This window comes from Dasypus novemcinctus, chromosome 19 (assembly GCF_030445035.2).
Source record: "Dasypus novemcinctus isolate mDasNov1 chromosome 19, mDasNov1.1.hap2, whole genome shotgun sequence".
NCBI lineage: Eukaryota > Metazoa > Chordata > Mammalia > Cingulata > Dasypodidae > Dasypus > Dasypus novemcinctus.
The window spans coordinates 67293241-67310927 of NC_080691.1; positions in this window are offsets into that span (position 1 = coordinate 67293241).

Sequence of the window (17687 nt, forward strand, 5' to 3'; positions counted from 1 at the left end):
GATCCATGTTGTTTCATTTCGGTTTAAAGAGTTAGGTGCTTTACCCGCTTTAATGCTTTCCTATAGTGTAAATGCTAGTTTTAGATATAGGAATGTTAGCAGAAAAACTGAAGGAAAGGAGATAGCTGCAAAATCTCTGCAAACAATGTTTAGTTCTCAGAAGTAAATCATATGGTCCATGTTGTTTCATTTAGGTTTAAAGAGTTAGGTGCTATACCACCGGAAATGATATCCTATAGTGTAAATGCTGGTTTCAGGTATAGGAATGTTAGTACAAAAACTGAAGGAAAGGAGATAGCTGCAAAATCTCTGCACACAATGGTTAGTTCCCAGAAGTAAATCATATGTGCCATGTTGTTTCATTTAGGTTTAAAGAGTTATGTGCCATAGCCGCGGTAATGCTTTCCTATAGTGTAAATGCTAGTTTTACATATAGGAATGTTAGCACAAACACTGAAGGAAAGGAGATAGTTGGAAAAGCTCTGCACGCAATGCTTATTTCTCAGAAGTAAATCATATGTGCCATGTTGTTTCATTTAGGTTTAAACAGTTAGGTGCTATACCCTCGGTAATGCTTTTTGTATAGGAAATGCTAGTTCTGGAGATAGGAATGTTAGCACAAAAACTTAAGGAAAGGAGATAGCTGCAGAATCTCTGCACACAATGCTTAGTTCCCAGAAGTAAATCATATGTGCCATGTTGTTTCATTTAGGTTCAAAGAGTTAGGTGCTATACCCGCGGTAATGCTTTCCTATAGTGTAAATGCTAGCTTTAGATATAGGAATGTTATCAGAAAAACTGAAGGAAAGGAGATAGCTGCAAAATCTCTGCACACAATGCTTAGTTCTCAGAAGAAATTCATATGTGCCATGTTGTTTCACATACGTTTAAAGAGTTAGGTGCTATACCCTCGGTAATGCTTTCCTGTATAGGAAATGCTAGTTCTGGAGATACGAATGTTAGCACAAAAACTGAAGGAAAGGAGATAGCTGCAAAATCTCTGCACTCAATGCTTAGTTCTCAGAAGTAAATCATATTTGTCATGTTGTTTCATTTAGGTTTAAACAGTTAGGTGCTATACCCTCGGTTATGCTTTCCTGTATAGGAAATGCTAGTTCTGGAGATACGAATGTTAGCACAATAACTGAAGGAAAGGAGATAGCTGCAAAATCTCTGCACACAATGCTTAGTTCTCAGAAGTAAATCATATGTGCCATGTTGTTTCATTTAGGTTCAAAGAGTTAGGTGCTATAACCCCGGGAATACTTTCCTATAGTGTAAATGCTAGTTTTAGATATAGGAATGTTAGCACAAAAACTGAAGGAAAGGAGATAGCTGCAAAATCTCTGCACACAATGCATATTTCTCAGAAGTAAATCATATGTGCCATGTTGTTTCATTTAGCTTTAAACAGGTAGGTGCTATACCCTCGGTTATGCTTTCCTGTATAGGAAAGGCTAGTTCTGGAGATACGAATGTTAGCACAAAAGCTGACGGAAAGGAGATAGCTGCAAAATCTCTGCACACAGTGCTTAGTTCTCAGAAGTAAATCATATGGTCCATGTTGTTTCATTTAGGTTTAAAGAGTTAGGTGCTTTACCCGCTTTAATGCTTTCCTATAGTGTAAACGCTAGTTTTAGATATAGGAATGTTAGCAGAAAAACTGAAGGAAAGGAGATAGCTGCAAAATCTCTGCACACAATGCTTACTTCTCAGAAGTAAATCATATGTGCCATGCTGTTCCATTTAGGTTTAAAGAGTTAGGTGCTATACCCTCGGTAATGCTCTCCTGTACAGGAAATGCTAGTTCTGAAGATACGAATGTTATCACAAAAACTGAAGGAAAGGAGATAGCTGCAAAATCTCTGCACACAATGCTTAGTTCTCAGAAGTAAATCATATTTGTCATGTTGTTTCATTTAGGTTTATACAGTTAGGTGCTATACCCTCGGTTATGCTTTCCTGTATAGGAAATGCTAGTTCTGGAGATACGAATGTTAGCACCAAAACTGAAGGATAGGAGATAGCTGCAAAATCTCTGCAAACAATGCTTAGTTCTCAGAAGTAAATCATATGTGCCATGTTGTTTCATTTAGGTTTAAACAGTTAGGTGCTATACGCTCGATTATGCTTTCCTGTATAGGAAATGCTAGTTCTGGAGATACGAATGTTAGCACAAAAACTGAAGGAAAGGAGATAGCTGCAAAATCTCTGCACACAATGCTTAGTTCCCAGAAGTAAATCATATCTGCCACGTTGTTTCATTTAGGTTCAAAAAGTTAGGTGCTATACCTGCGGTAATGTTTTCCTATAGTGTAAATGCTAGTTTTAGATATAGGAATGTTAGCAGAAAAACTGAAGGAAAGGAGATAGCTGCAAAATCTCTGCACACAATGCTTAGTTCTCAGAAGTAAATCATATGTGCCATGTTGTTTCATTTAGCTTTAAACAGTTAGGTGCTATACCCTCGTTTATGCTTTCCTCTATAGGAAATGCTAGTTCTGGAGATACGAATGTTAGCACAAAAACTGAAGGAAAGGAGATAGCTGCAAAATCTCTGCACACAGTGCTTACTTCTCAGAAGTAAATCATATGTGCCATGTTGTTTCATTTAGGTTTAAACAGTTAGGTGCTATACCCTCGGTTACGCTTTTTGTATAGGAAATGCTAGTTCTGGAGATAGGAATGTTAGCACAAAAACTTAAGGAAAGGAGATAGCTGTAAAATCTCTGCACACAATGCTTAGTTCCCAGAAGTAAATCATATGTGCCATGTTGTTTCATTTAGGTTCAAAGAGTTAGGTGCTATACCCGCGGTAATGCTTTCCTATAGTGTAAATGCTAGTTTTAGATATAGGAATGTTATCACAAAAACTGAAGGAAAGGAGATAGCTGCAAAATCTCTGCACACAATGCTTAGTTCTCAGAAGAAAATCATATGTGCCATGTTGTTTCACATACGTTTAAAGAGTTAGGTGCTATACCCTCGGTAATGCTTTCCTGTATAGGAAATGCTAGTTCTGGAGATACGAATGTTAGCACAAAAACTGAAGGAAAGGAGATAGCTGCAAAATCTCTGCACTCAATGCTTAGTTCTCAGAAGTAAATCATATTTGTCATGTTGTTTCATTTAGGTTTAAACAGTTAGGTGCTATACCCTCGGTTATGCTTTCCTGTATAGGAAAGGCTAGTTCTGGAGATACGAATGTTAGCACAAAAACTGAAGGAAAGGAGATAGCTGCAAAATCTCTGCACACAATGCTTAGTTCTCAGAAGTAAATCATATGTGCCATGTTGTTTCATTTAGGTTCAGAGAGTTAGGTGCTATACCCCCGGGAATGCTTTCCTATAGTGTAAATGCTAGTTTTAGATATAGGAATGTTAGCACAAAAACTGAAGGAAAGGAGATAGCTGCAAAATCTCTGCACACAATGCTTAGTTCTCAGAAGAAAATCATATGTGCCATGTTGTTTCACATAGGTTTAAAGAGTTAGGTGCTATACCCTCGGTAATGCTTTCCTGTATAGGAAATGCTAGTTCTGGAGATACGAAAGTTAGCACAAAAACTGAAGGAAAGGAGATAGCTGCAAAATCTCTGCACACAGTGCTTAGTTCTCAGAAGTAAATCATATGGTCCATGTTGTTTCATTTAGGTTTAAAGAGTTAGGTGCTTTACCCGCTTTAATGCTTTCCTACAGTGTAAACTCTAGTTTTAGATATAGGAATGTTAGCAGAAAAACTGAAGGAAAGGAGATAGCTGCAAAATCTCTGCACACAATGCTTAGTTCTCAGAAGTAAATCATATGTGCCATGCTGTTCCATTTAGGTTTAAAGAGTTAGGTGCTATACCCTCGGTAATGCTCTCCTGTACAGGAAATGCTAGTTCTGAAGATACGAATGTTAGCACAAAAACTGAAGGAAAGGAGATAGCTGCAAAATCTCTGCACACAGTGCTTAGTTCTCAGAAGTAAATCATATGGTCCATGTTGTTTCATTTAGGTTTAAAGAGTTGGGTGCTTTACCAGCTTTAATGCTTTCCTATAGTGTAAACGCTAGTTTTAGATATAGTAATGTTAGCAGAAAAACTGAAGGAAAGGAGATAGCTGCAAAATCTCTGCACACAATGCTTACTTCTCAGAAGTAAATCATATGTGCCATGCTGTTCCATTTAGGTTTAAAGAGTTAGGTGCTATACCCTCGGTTATGCTTTCCTGTACAGGAAATGCTAGTTCTGGAGATACGAATGTTAGCACAAAAACTGAAGGAAAGGAGATAGCTGCAAAATCTCTGCACACAATGCTTAGCTCTCAGAAGTAAATCATATGTGCAAGGTTGTTTCATTTAGGTTCAAAGAGTTAGGTACTATACCCCCGGGAATGCTTTCCTATAGTGTAAATGCTAGTTTTAGATATAGGAATGTTAGCACAAAAACTGAAGGAAAGGAGATAGCTGTAAAATCTCTGCACACAATGCTTAGTTCTCAGAAGTAATTCATATGTGCCATGTTGTTTCATTTAGGTTTAAACAGGTAGGTGCTATACCCTCGGTTATGCTTTCCTGTATAGGAAATGCTAGTTCTGGAGATACGAATGTTAGAAGAAAAACTGAAGGAAAGGCGATAGCTTCAAAATCTCTGCACACAATGCTTAGTTCTCAGAAGTAAATCATATGGTCCATGTTGTTTCAATTAGGTTTAAAGAGTTAGGTGCTATACCACCGGTAATGATATCCTATAGTGTAAATGCTGGTTTCAGGTATAGGAATGTTAGTACAAAAACTGAAGGAAAGGAGATAGCTGCAAAATCTCTGCACACATTATTTAGGTCTGAGAAGTGAATCATATGTGCAATGTTTTTTCATTTAGGTTTGAAGTGTTATGTGCCATACCCGCGGTAATGCTTTCCTATAGTGTAAATGCTAGGTTTAGATATAGGAATGTTAGCACAAAAACTGAAGGAAAGGAGATAGCTGCAAAATCTCTGCACACAATGCTTAGTTCTCAGAAGTAAATCATATGTGCCATGTTGTTTCATTTAGGTTTAATGAGTTATGTACCATACCCGCGGTAATGCTTTCCTATACTGTAAATGCTAGTTTTAGATATAGGAGTGTTAGCACAAAATCTGAAGGAAAGGAGATAGCTGCAAAATCTCTGTACACAATGCTTAGTTCTCAGAAGTAAATCATATTTGTCATGTTGTGTCATTTAGGTTTAAACAGTTAGGTGCTATACCCTCGGTTATGCTTTCCTGTATAGGAAATGCTAGTTCTGGAGATACGAATGTTAGCACAAAAACTGAAGGAAAGGAGATAGCTGCAAAATCTCTGCACACAATGCTTAGTTCTCAGAAGTAAATCATATGTGCCATGTTGTTTCATTTAGGTTCAAAAAGTTAGGTGCTATACCCGCGGTAATGCTTTCCTATACTGTAAATGCTAGTTTTAGATATAGGAATGTTAGCACAAAAACTGAAGGAAAGGAGATAGCTGCAAAATCTCTGCACAAAATGCTTAGTTCTCAGAAGTGAATCATATGTGCAATGTTGTTTCATTTAGGTTTAAAGAGTTAGGTGCTATACCCGCGGAAATGCTTTCCTATAGTGTAAATGCTAGTTTTAGATATAGGAATGTTAGCACAAAAACAGAAGGAAAGGAGAGAGTTGCAAAATCTCTGCATACAATGCTTAGTTCTCAGAAGTATATCATATGTGCCATGTTGTTTCATTTAGGTTTAAACAGTTAGGTGCTATAACCTCGGTTATGCTTTCCTGTATAGGAAATGCTAGTTCTGGAGATACGAATGTTAGCACAAAAACTGAAGGAAAGGAGATAGCTGCAAAATCTCTGCACACAATGCTTAGTTCTCAGAAGTAAATAATATGTGCAAGGTTGTTTCATTGAATTTCAAAGAGTTAGGTGCTATACCCCCAGGAATGCTTTCCTATAGTGTAAATGCTAGTTTTAGATATAGGAATGTTAGCACAAAAACTGAAGGAAAGGAGATAGCTGCAAAATCTCTGCACACAGTGCTTAGTTCTCAGAAGTAAATCATATGTGCCATGTTGTTTCATTTAGTTTTAAAGAGTTATGTGCCATACCGCGGTAATGCTTTCCTATAGTGTAAATGATAGTTTTAGATATAGGAATGTTAGCACAAAAACTGAAGGAAAAGAGATACCTGCAAAATCTCTGCACACAATGCTTAATTCTCAGAAGTAAATCATATGTTCCATGTTGTTTCATTTAGGTTTAAATAGTTAGGTGGTATACCCTCGGTTATGCTTTCCTGTATAGGAAATGCTAGTTCTGGAGAAACGAATGTTAGCACAAAAACTGAAGGAAAGGAGATAGCTTCAAAATCTCTGCACACAATGCTTAGTTCTCAGAAGTAAATCATATGGTCCATGTTGTTTCATTTAGGTTTAAAGAGTTAGGTGCTATACCACCGGTAATGATATCCTATAATGTAAATGCTGGTTTCAGGTATAGGAATGTTAGTACAAAAACTGAAGGAAAGGAGATAGCTGCAAAATCTCTGCACACAATATTTAGGTCTGAGAAGTGAATCATATGTGCAATGTTTTTTCATTTAGGTTTGAAGTGTTATGTGCCATACCCGCGGTAATGCTTTCCTATAGTGTAAATGCTAGGTTTAGATATAGGAATGTTAGCACAAAAACTGAAGGAAAGGAGATAGCTGCAAAATCTCTGCACACGATGCTTAGTTCTCAGAAGTAAATCATATGTGCCATGTTGTTTCATTTAGGTTTAATGAGTTATGTACCATACCCGCGGTAATGCTTTCCTATAGTGTAAATGCTAGTTTTAGATATAGGAATGTTAGCACAAAATCTGAAGGGAAGGAGATAGCTGCAAAATCTCTGTACACAATGCTTAGTTCTCAGAAGTAAATCATATTTGTCATGTTGTTTCATTTAGGTTTAAACATTTAGGTGCTATACCCTCGGTTATGCTTTCCTGTATAGGAAATGCTAGTTCTGGAGATACGAATGTTAGCACAAAACTGAAGGAAAGGAGATAGCTGTAAAATCCCTGCACACAATGCTTAGTTCTCAGAAGTAAATCATATGTGCCATGTTGTTTCATTTAGGTTCACAGAGTTAGGTGCTATACCCGTGGGAATTCTTTCCTATAGTGTAAATGCTAGTTTTAGATATAGGAATGTTAGCACAAAAACTGAAGGAAAGGAGATAGCTGCAAAATCTCTGCACACAGTGCTTAGTTGTCAGAAGTAAATCATATGTGCCAAGTTGTTTCATTTAGGTTTAAACAGTTAGGTGCTATACCCTCGGTTATGCTTTCCTGTATAGGAAATGCTAGTTCTGGAGATACGAATGTTAGCACAAAAACTGAAGGAAAGGAGATAGCTGCAAAATCTCTGCACACAATGCTTAGTTCTCAGAAGTAAATTATATGTGCCATGTTGTTTCATTTAGGTTCAAAGAGTTAGGTGCTATACCTGTGGTAATGTTTTCCTATAGTGTAAATGCTAGTTTTAGGTATAGGAATGTTAGCCCAAAAACTGAAGGAAAGGAGATAGCTGCAAAATCTCTGTACACAATGCTTAGTTCTCAGAAGTAAATCATATGTGCCATGTTGTTTCATTTATGTTCAAAGAGTTAGGTGCTATACCCGTGGTAATGCTTTCCTATAGTGTAAATGCTAGTTTTAGATATAGGAATACTAGCACAAAAACTGAAGGAAAGGAGATAGCTGCAAACTCTACACACAATGCTTATTTCTCAGAAGAAAATCATATGTGCCATGTTGTTTCATTTAGGTTCAAAGAGTTAGGTGCTATACCCGCGGAAATGCTTTCCTATAGTGTAAATGCTAGTTTTAGATATAGGAATGTTAGCACAAAAACAGAAGGAAAGGAGAGAGTTGCAAAATCTCTGCATACAATGCTTAGTTCTCAGAAGTATATCATATGTGCCATGTTGTTTCATTTAGGTTTAAACAGTTAGGTGCTATAACCTCGGTTATGCTTTCCTGTATAGGAAATGCTAGTTCTGGAGATACGAATGTTAGCACAAAAACTGAAGGAAAGGAGATAGCTGCAAAATCTCTGCACACAATGCTTAGTTCTCAGAAGTAAATCATATGTGCCATGTTGTTTCATTTAGGTTCAAAAAGTTAGGTGCTATACCCGCGGTAATGCTTTCCTATACTGTAAATGCTAGTTTTAGATATAGGAATGTTAGCACAAAAACTGAAGGAAAGGAGATAGCTGCAAAATCTCTGCACAAAATGCTTAGTTCTCAGAAATGAATCATATGTGCAATGTTGTTTCATTTAGGTTTAAAGAGTTAGGTGCTATACCCGCGGAAATGCTTTCCTATAGTGTAAATGCTAGTTTTAGATATAGGAATGTTAGCACAAAAAAGAAGGAAAGGAGAGAGTTGCAAAATCTCTGCATACAATGCTTAGTTCTCAGAAGTATATCATATGTGCCATGTTGTTTCATTTAGGTTTAAACAGTTAGGTGCTATAACCTCGGTTATGCTTTCCTGTATAGGAAATGCTAGTTCTGGAGATACGAATGTTAGCACAAAAACTGAAGGAAAGGAGATAGCTGCAAAATCTCTGCACACAATGCTTAGTTCTCAGAAGTAAATAATATGTGCAAGGTTGTTTCATTGAATTTCAAAGAGTTAGGTGCTATACCCCCAGGAATGCTTTCCTATAGTGTAAATGCTAGTTTTAGATATAGGAATGTTAGCACAAAAACTGAAGGAAAGGAGATAGCTGCAAAATCTCTGCACACAGTGCTTAGTTCTCAGAAGTAAATCATATGTGCCATGTTGTTTCATTTAGTTTTAAAGAGTTATGTGCCATACCGCGGTAATGCTTTCCTATAGTGTAAATGATAGTTTTAGATATAGGAATGTTAGCACAAAAACTGAAGGAAAAGAGATACCTGCAAAATCTCTGCACACAATGCTTAATTCTCAGAAGTAAATCATATGTTCCATGTTGTTTCATTTAGGTTTAAATAGTTAGGTGGTATACCCTCGGTTATGCTTTCCTGTATAGGAAATGCTAGTTCTGGAGAAACGAATGTTAGCACAAAAACTGAAGGAAAGGAGATAGCTTCAAAATCTCTGCACACAATGCTTAGTTCTCAAAAGTAAATCATATGGTCCATGTTGTTTCATTTAGGTTTAAAGAGTTAGGTGCTATACCACCGGTAATGATATCCTATAATGTAAATGCTGGTTTCAGGTATAGGAATGTTAGTACAAAAACTGAAGGAAAGGAGATAGCTGCAAAATCTCTGCACACAATATTTAGGTCTGAGAAGTGAATCATATGTGCAATGTTTTTTCATTTAGGTTTGAAGTGTTATGTGCCATACCCGCGGTAATGCTTTCCTATAGTGTAAATGCTAGGTTTAGATATAGGAATGTTAGCACAAAAACTGAAGGAAAGGAGATAGCTGCAAAATCTCTGCACACGATGCTTAGTTCTCAGAAGTAAATCATATGTGCCATGTTGTTTCATTTAGGTTTAATGAGTTATGTACCATACCCGCGGTAATGCTTTCCTATAGTGTAAATGCTAGTTTTAGATATAGGAATGTTAGCACAAAATCTGAAGGGAAGGAGATAGCTGCAAAATCTCTGTACACAATGCTTAGTTCTCAGAAGTAAATCATATTTGTCATGTTGTTTCATTTAGGTTTAAACAGTTAGGTGCTATACCCTCGGTTATGCTTTCCTGTATAGGAAATGCTAGTTCTGGAGATACGAATGTTAGCACAAAACTGAAGGAAAGGAGATAGCTGTAAAATCCCTGCACACAATGCTTAGTTCTCAGAAGTAAATCATATGTGCCATGTTGTTTCATTTAGGTTCACAGAGTTAGGTGCTATACCCGTGGGAATTCTTTCCTATAGTGTAAATGCTAGTTTTAGATATAGGAATGTTAGCACAAAAACTGAAGGAAAGGAGATAGCTGCAAAATCTCTGCACACAGTGCTTAGTTGTCAGAAGTAAATCATATGTGCCAAGTTGTTTCATTTAGGTTTAAACAGTTAGGTGCTATACCCTCGGTTATGCTTTCCTGTATAGGAAATGCTAGTTCTGGAGATACGAATGTTAGCACAAAAACTGAAGGAAAGGAGATAGCTGCAAAATCTCTGCACACAATGCTTAGTTCTCAGAAGTAAATTATATGTGCCATGTTGTTTCATTTAGGTTCAAAGAGTTAGGTGCTATACCTGTGGTAATGTTTTCCTATAGTGTAAATGCTAGTTTTAGGTATAGGAATGTTAGCCCAAAAACTGAAGGAAAGGAGATAGCTGCAAAATCTCTGTACACAATGCTTAGTTCTCAGAAGTAAATCATATGTGCCATGTTGTTTCATTTATGTTCAAAGAGTTAGGTGCTATACCCGTGGTAATGCTTTCCTATAGTGTAAATGCTAGTTTTAGATATAGGAATACTAGCACAAAAACTGAAGGAAAGGAGATAGCTGCAAACTCTACACACAATGCTTATTTCTCAGAAGAAAATCATATGTGCCATGTTGTTTCATTTAGGTTCAAAGAGTTAGGTGCTATACCCACGGAAATGCTTTCCTATAGTGTAAATGCTAGTTTTAGATATAGGAATGTTAGCACAAAACCAGAAGGAAAGGAGAGAGTTGCAAAATCTCTGCATACAATGCTTAGTTCTCAGAAGTATATCATATGTGCCATGTTGTTTCATTTAGGTTTAAACAGTTAGGTGCTATAACCTCGGTTATGCTTTCCTGTATAGGAAATGCTAGTTCTGGAGATACGAATGTTAGCACAAAAACTGAAGGAAAGGAGATAGCTGCAAAATCTCTGCACACAATGCTTAGTTCTCAGAAGTAAATCATAGGGTCCATGTTGTTTCATTTAGGTTTAAAGAGTTAGGTGCTATACCCGCTTTAATGCTTTCCTATAGTGTAAATGCTAGTTTTAGATATAGGAATGTTAGCAGAAAAACTGAAGGAAAGGAGATAGCTGCAAAATCTCTGCACACAATGGTTAGTTCCCAGAAGTAAATCATATGTGCCTTCTTGTTTCATTTAGGTGCAAAGAGTTAGGTGCTATACCCGCGGTAATGTTTTCCTATAGTGTAAATGCTAGTTTTAGATATAGGAATGTTAGCACAAAAACTGAAGGAAAGGAGATAGCTGCAAAATCTCTGCACACAATGCTTAGTTCTCAGAAGAAAATCATATGTGCCATGTTGTTTCACATAGGTTTAAAGAGTTAGGTGCTATACCCTCGGTAATGCTTTCCTGTATAGGAAATGCTAGTTCTGGAGATACGAAAGTTAGCACAAAAACTGAAGGAAAGGAGATAGCTGCAAAATCTCTGCACACAGTGCTTAGTTCTCAGAAGTAAATCATATGGTCCATGTTGTTTCATTTAGGTTTAAAGAGTTAGGTGCTTTACCCACTTTAATGCTTTCCTATAGTGTAAACTCTAGTTTTAGATATAGGAATGTTAGCAGAAAAACTGAAGGAAAGGAGATAGCTGCAAAATCTCTGCACACAATGCTTAGTTCTCAGAAGTAAATCATATGTGCCATGCTGTTCCATTTAGGTTTAAAGAGTTAGGTGCTATACCCTCGGTAATGCTCTCCTGTACAGGAAATGCTAGTTCTGAAGATACGAATGTTAGCACAAAAACTGAAGGAAAGGAGATAGCTGCAAAATCTCTGCACACAGTGCTTAGTTCTCAGAAGTAAATCATATGGTCCATGTTGTTTCATTTAGGTTTAAAGAGTTAGGTGCTTTACCCGCTTTAATGCTTTCCTATAGTGTAAACGCTAGTTTTAGATATAGTAATGTTAGCAGAAAAACTGAAGGAAAGGAGATAGCTGCAAAATCTCTGCACACAATGCTTACTTCTCAGAAGTAAATCATATGTGCCATGCTGTTCCATTTAGGTTTAAAGAGTTAGGTGCTATACCCTCGGTTATGCTTTCCTGTACAGGAAATGCTAGTTCTGGAGATACGAATGTTAGCATAAAAACTGAAGGAAAGGAGATAGCTGCAAAATCTCTGCACACAATCCTTAGTTCTCAGAAGTAAATCATATGTGCCATGTTTTTTCATTTAGGTTTGAAGTTTTATGTGCCATACCCGCGGTAATGCTTTCCTATAGTGTAAATGCTAGTTTTAGATATAGGAATGTTAGCACAAAAACTGAAGGAAAGGAGATACCTGCAAAATCTCTGCACACAATGCTTAGTTCTCAGAAGAAAATCATATGTGCCATGTTGTTTCACATACGTTTAAAGAGTTAGGTGCTATACCCTCGGTAATGCTTTCCTGTATAGGAAATGCTAGTTCTGGAGATACGAAAGTTAGCACAAAAACTGAAGGAAAGGAGATAGCTGCAAAATCTCTGCACTCAATGCTTAGTTCTCAGAAGTAAATCATATTTGTCATGTAGTTTCATTTAGGTTTAAACAGTTAGGTGCTATACCCTCGGCTATGCTTTCCTGTATAGGAAATGCTAGTTCTGGAGATACGAATGTTAGCACAAAAACTGAAGGAAAGGAGATAGCTGCAAAATCTCTGCACACAATGCTTAGCTCTCAGAAGTAAATCATATGTGCAAGGTTGTTTCATTTAGGTACAAAGAGTTAGGTACTATACCCCCGGGAATGCTTTCCTATAGTGTAAATGCTAGTTTTAGATATAGGAATGTTAGCACGAAAACTGAAGGAAAGGAGATAGCTGCAAAATCTCTGCACACAATGCTTAGTTCTCAGAAGTAAATCATATGTGCCATGTTGTTTCATTTAGGTTTAAATAGTTAGGTGCTATTCCCTCGGTTATGCTTTCCTGTATAGGAAATGCTAGTTCTGGAGTAACGAATGTTAGCACAAAAACTGAAGGAAAGGAGATAGCTGTAAAATCTCTGCACACAATGCTTAGTTCTCAGAAGTAATTCATATGTGCCATGTTGTTTCATTTAGGTTTAAACAGGTAGGTGCTATACCCTCGGTTATGCTTTCCTGTATAGGAAATGCTAGTTCTGGAGATACGAATGTTAGAAGAAAAACTGAAGGAAAGGCGATAGCTTCAAAATCTCTGCACACAATGCTTAGTTCTCAGAAGTAAATCATATGGTCCATGTTGTTTCAATTAGGTTTAAAGAGTTAGGTGCTATACCACCGGTAATGATATCCTATAGTGTAAATGCTGGTTTCAGGTATAGGAATGTTAGTACAAAAACTGAAGGAAAGGAGATAGCTGCAAAATCTCTGCACACATTATTTAGGTCTGAGAAGTGAATCATATGTGCAATGTTTTTTCATTTAGGTTTGAAGTGTTATGTGCCATACCCGCGGTAATGCTTTCCTATAGTGTAAATGCTAGGTTTAGATATAGGAATGTTAGCACAAAAACTGAAGGAAAGGAGATAGCTGCAAAATCTCTGCACTCAATGCTTAGTTCTCAGAAGTAAATCATATGTGCCATGTTGTTTCATTTAGGTTTAATGAGTTATGTACCATACCCGCGGTAATGCTTTCCTATAGTGTAAATGCTAGTTTTAGATATAGGAATGTTAGCACAAAATCTGAAGGAAAGGAGATAGCTGCAAAATCTCTGTACACAATGCTTAGTTCTCAGAAGTAAATCATATTTGTCATGTTGTTTCATTTAGGTTTAAACAGTTAGGTGCTATACCCTCGGTTATGCTTTCCTGTATAGGAAAGGCTAGTTCTGGAGATACGAATGTTAGCACAAAAACTGAAGGAAAGGAGATAGCTGCAAAATCTCTGCACACAATGCTTAGTTCTCAGAAGTAAATCATATGTGCCATGTTGTTTCATTTAGGTTCAAAGAGTTAGGTGCTATACCCGCGGTAATGCTTTCCTATACTGTAAATGCTAGTTTTAGATATAGGAATGTTAGCACAAAAACTGAAGGAAAGGAGATAGCTGCAAAATCTCTGCACAAAATGCTTAGTTCTCAGAAGTGAATCATATGTGCAATGTTGTTTCATTTAGGTTTAAAGAGTTAGGTGCTATACCCGCGGAAATGCTTTCCTATAGTGTAAATGCTAGTTTTAGATATAGGAATGTTAGCACAAAAACAGAAGGAAAGGAGAGAGTTGCAAAATCTCTGCATACAATGCTTAGTTCTCAGAAGTATATCATATGTGCCATGTTGTTTCATTTAGGTTTAAACAGTTAGGTGCTATAACCTCGGTTATGCTTTCCTGTATAGGAAATGCTAGTTCTGGAGATACGAATGTTAGCACAAAAACTGAAGGAAAGGAGATAGCTGCAAAATCTCTGCACACAATGCTTAGTTCTCAGAAGTAAATAATATGTGCAAGGTTGTTTCATTGAATTTCAAAGAGTTAGGTGCCATACCCCCGGGAATGCTTTCCTATAGTGTAAATGCTAGTTTTAGATATAGGAATGTTAGCACAAAAACTGAAGGAAAGGAGATGGCTGCAAAATCTCTGCACAGAGTGCTTAGTTCTCAGAAGTAAATCATATGTGCCATGTTGTTTCATTTAGTTTTAAAGAGTTATGTGCCATACCGCGGTAATGCTTTCCTATAGTGTAAATGATAATTTTACATATAGGAATGTTAGCACAAAAACTGAAGGAAAGGAGATACCTGCAAAATCTCTGCACGCAATGCTTAATTCTCAGAAGTAAATCATATGTTCCATGTTGTTTCATTTAGGTTTAAATAGTTAGGTGGTATACCCTCGGTTATGCTTTCCTGTATAGGAAATGCTAGTTCTGGAGAAACGAATGTTAGCACAAAAACTGAAGGAAAGGAGATAGCTGCAAAATCTCTGCACACAATGCTTAGTTCTCAGAAGTAAATCATATGTGCCATGTTGTTTCATTTAGGTTAAACAGGTAGGTGCTGTACCCTCGGTTATGCTTTCCTGTATAGGAAATGCTAGTTCTGGAGATACAAATGTTAGCAGAAAAACTGAAGGAAAGGAGATAGCTTCAAAATCTCTGCACACAATGCTTAGTTCTCAGAAGTAAATCATATGGTCCATGTTGTTTCATTTAGGTTTAAAGAGTTAGGTGCTATACCACCGGTAATGATATCCTATAATGTAAATGCTGGTTTCAGGTATAGGAATGTTAGTACAAAAACTGAAGGAAAGGAGATAGCTGCAAAATCTCTGCACACAATATTTAGGTCTGAGAAGTGAATCATATGTGCAATGTTTTTTCATTTAGGTTTGAAGTGTTATGTGCCATACCCGCGGTAATGCTTTCCTATAGTGTAAATGCTAGGTTTAGATATAGGAATGTTAGCACAAAAACTGAAGGAAAGGAGATAGCTGCAAAATCTCTGCACACGATGCTTAGTTCTCAGAAGTAAATCATATGTGCCATGTTGTTTCATTTAGGTTTAATGAGTTATGTACCATACCCGCGGTAATGCTTTCCTATAGTGTAAATGCTAGTTTTAGATATAGGAATGTTAGCACAAAATCTGAAGGGAAGGAGATAGCTGCAAAATCTCTGTACACAATGCTTAGTTCTCAGAAGTAAATCATATTTGTCATGTTGTTTCATTTAGGTTTAAACAGTTAGGTGCTATACCCTCGGTTATGCTTTCCTGTATAGGAAATGCTAGTTCTGGAGATACGAATGTTAGCACAAAACTGAAGGAAAGGAGATAGCTGTAAAATCCCTGCACACAATGCTTAGTTCTCAGAAGTAAATCATATGTGCCATGTTGTTTCATTTAGGTTCACAGAGTTAGGTGCTATACCCGTGGGAATTCATTCCTATAGTTTAAATGCTAGTTTTAGATATAGGAATGTTAGCACAAAAACTGAAGGAAAGGAGATAGCTGCAAAATCTCTGCACACAGTGCTTAGTTGTCAGAAGTAAATCATATGTGCCAAGTTGTTTCATTTAGGTTTAAACAGTTAGGTGCTATACCCTCGGTTATGCTTTCCTGTATAGGAAATGCTAGTTCTGGAGATACGAATGTTAGCACAAAAACTGAAGGAAAGGAGATAGCTGCAAAATCTCTGCACACAATGCTTAGTTCTCAGAAGTAAATCATATGTGCCATGTTCTTTCATTTAGGTTCAAAGAGTTAGGTGCTATACCTGTGGTAATGTTTTCCTATAGTGTAAATGCTAGTTTTAGGTATAGGAATGTTAGCCCAAAAACTGAAGGAAAGGAGATAGCTGCAAAATCTCTGTACACAATGCTTAGTTCTCAGAAGTAAATCATATGTGCCATGTTGTTTCATTTATGTTCAAAGAATTAGGTGCTATACCCGTGGTAATGCTTTCCTATAGTGTAAATGCTAGTTTTAGATATAGGAATGTTAGCACAAAAACTGAAGGAAAGGAGATAGCTGCAAACTCTACACACAATGCTTATTTCTCAGAAGAAAATCATATGTGCCATGTTGTTTCATTTAGGTTCAAAGAGTTAGGTGCTATACCCGCGGAAATGCTTTCCTATAGTGTAAATGCTAGTTTTAGATATAGGAATGTTAGCACAAAAACAGAAGGAAAGGAGAGAGTTGCAAAATCTCTGCATACAATGCTTAGTTCTCAGAAGTATATCATATGTGCCATGTTGTTTCATTTAGGTTTAAACAGTTAGGTGCTATAACCTCGGTTATGCTTTCCTGTATAGTTAATGCTAGTTCTGGAGATACGAATGTTAGCACAAAAACTGAAGGAAAGGAGATAGCTGCAAAATCTCTGCACACAATGCTTAGTTCTCAGAAGTAAATCATAGGGTCCATGTTGTTTCATTTAGGTTTAAAGAGTTAGGTGCTATACCCGCTTTAATGCTTTCCTATAGTGTAAATGCTAGTTTTAGGTATAGGAATGTTAGCAGAAAAACTGAAGGAAAGGAGATAGCTGCAAAATCTCTGCACACAATGGTTAGTTCCCAGAAGTAAATCATATGTGCCTTCTTGTTTCATTTAGGTTCAAAGAGTTAGGTGCTATACCCGCGGTAATGCTTTCCTATACTGTAAATGCTAGTTTTAGATATAGGAATGTTAGCACAAAAACTGAAGGAAAGGAGATAGCTGCAAAATCTCTGCACACAATGCATAGTTCTCAGAAGTAAATCATATGTGCCATGTTGTTTCATTTAGGTTCAAAGAGTTAGGTGCTATACCTGCGGTAATGTTTTCCTATAGTGTAAATGCTAGTTTTAGATATAGGAATGCTAGCACAAAAACTGAAGGAAAGGAGATAGCTGCAAAATCTCTGCACACAGTGCTTAGTTCTCAGAAGTAAATCATATGTGCCATGTTGTTTCATTTAGTTTTAAAGAATTATGTGCCATACCGCGGTAATGCTTTCCTATAGTGTAAATGATAGTTTTAGATATAGGAATGTTAGCACAAAAACTGAAGGAAAGGAGATAGCTGCAAAATCTCTGCACACAATGCTTAGTTCTCAGAAGTAAATCATATGTGCCATGTTGTTTCATTTAGGTTTAAACAGTTAGGTGCTATACCCTCGGTTATGCTTTCCTGTATAGGAAATGCTAGTTCTGGAGATACGAATGTTAGTACAAAAACTGAAGGAAAGGAGATAGCTGCAAAATCTCTGCACACAATGCTTAGTCCTCAGAAGTGAATCATATGTGCAATGTTGTTTCATTTATGTTTAAAGAGTTAGGTGCAATACCCGCGGTAATGCTT